This window comes from Callospermophilus lateralis, chromosome 1, assembly GCF_048772815.1.
Source record: "Callospermophilus lateralis isolate mCalLat2 chromosome 1, mCalLat2.hap1, whole genome shotgun sequence".
Classification (NCBI taxonomy): domain Eukaryota; kingdom Metazoa; phylum Chordata; class Mammalia; order Rodentia; family Sciuridae; genus Callospermophilus; species Callospermophilus lateralis.
In genome coordinates this window covers 144,539,066-144,540,963 of record NC_135305.1, presented here as the reverse complement: position 1 = coordinate 144,540,963, position 1,898 = coordinate 144,539,066, and the positions used below count along the sequence as shown (strand labels likewise).

Below are 1,898 nucleotides of genomic sequence, written 5' to 3'. Positions count from 1 at the left end.
ACCAAGGCAGCAACACCTGGCTTTGACTCAGGGGACCAGAAGCCATGGCCTACAACCAGCACCCTTCTGTCCCAGGAGGTGGGCTGCAGGAGGCATTGACAGCACTGGCTCTGTTAACAGTCAGAGCCCTGATTGGCCTTCAGCTCCTGGATAGCAGGTGTGGGGATATGCAAGGCAAATGAGCACTGAGCTCTGGCCAAGTTGTCTGTGGAACAAACCACCCAATTGCTGTACTTATTCATTTCTGTGCACAAATCAAGAAAAGGACAGTTAAAATGCACATGAGGTGTGATCTCTTAGAATCATGATCAAAAGAGGAGAACAGCAGCTCTCCTACAAAAAGAGGTTTTTGTAGATGTTAGAATCACCTAGTGACTGCAGGAGACTGGACACAGAAGGACTGGGCTGCAGAGAGAGCCACTGTCTCAATGGGGTCCCAAGAGGCACACACTGGCTGGTCAGTTTGCTTCCTAGTCACTGTGCTTAGAAACATTTTACTAATCCAAGGCTGTGATGACAATTTTCAGAGGAACTGCTCTGGCTGCTAGGGACCATCGTGTCTTTTATTAAAAGCATTGTTCTGGGAGCTTCTGACAGACACTAAGGCATTTTAGTGCTTCCTAGAAGGCGGCCACTGCCTCCTCAGCCTTGAGCATCTGAACTACCAACTGACCAGAGTTCCAGCCAGGATGACCCTCACTGTGAAGGTAGAACCAAACTGCATGTCCAGCAATGGCTCCTGATTGGACCACAGAAAGCTGCAGTTAGGAACACCCTCCAAAATCAAAAGACAACATTTTCCAAAAATATTTTTTACAGCAGCATAACTAATTTACAAAAAGCTACAAAAATCCTATTTACCAGGACACATCTGTTAAATAAAAACATCATGTTAGTGTCCATTTGTGCAGGGCTATGTACAAGGATTCTGGTTCTTGCTCTCCTTAGAACAATAGCCCATGCCCAATGGGGCCCAGCCTGGCCGGGCTGCAGCGGGGACAGCAGAGGCAAAACAGACCCTCCACACAGTGGCACCCTGCCCGCCCTGTGTCCCCAAAACTTACCCCAGCATCATGCAATGTTCCTGGCAGCCCCATGGAGGCCGGCGGGAAACAGGGCCTCCCCAGTCAGGGTGAGCAGCGACGACTCCTTTGAGCAGAGCATCCAGGCAGGAATAGAACTATTTCTGAATGAGAAAAGACAGCATGAAAACCGGAAGTGTGACAGGTCTGTAGATAAGAAAGCAGACTCAAATGAAAATTCTGCCGAATCCACACAGAAACCCACCCAGGAGCCCCCTGTCATGCGCTGCAAGCCACAGTCTGATGGAGCCTGTTAGGAGTTTGTCTTCCATGAAATTTCAGGTCAGCAAAGATGAGCACAGCACCCAGCAGCCTCAGGCCTAAGGTTACCACAGAGCTGAGAACCTGGGCAGCACAAGGCCTGCTGTCCCCAAATCCCAGGCAGCACAGAGCAGGGGCACAGGCAATAGGAACTGCGGGGCTGATGGGAGGGGCAGCAGCTCCAGGACCCTGGACCCCCAGCACAAGGTCTCTGACTCCAGCAGCGATGATGGCATCCAAGAGGCCATCCAGCTGTGTCAGTTGGAGAAGACCAGGAAGGAGGCCAGCAGAAATCTGCCACCAAGAGCCCAGCTCAGCAAGAAGGGGCTGAAAGTTGCCAGAAGCCTGGGCACCTCACTGCAAAGTACCTTCCCTGAAGCCCCCAGGAGAACACCCAGCAAGAGGAACTCAGCAGTACCCAGGGACACAGACCTCATCCCAAGGGGCTTGGACTCTCACCACCTCTCCAAGCCACCAAAGGATGCCACAGCTGCTGCACCTCCAGGAAGCACCACCACCAGGAGGGAGCCTATGGAAGTGACCTTGGCGGGGTAG

The 1,898-nt window shown here is 52.1% G+C and overlaps 1 pseudogene; it reads left to right on the top strand.

Moving 5' to 3' along the window:
• Window positions 1-1,078: 1,078 nt before the first annotated feature.
• On the top strand, window positions 1,079-1,898 carry LOC143642049 (protein phosphatase 1 regulatory subunit 26-like; annotated as a pseudogene).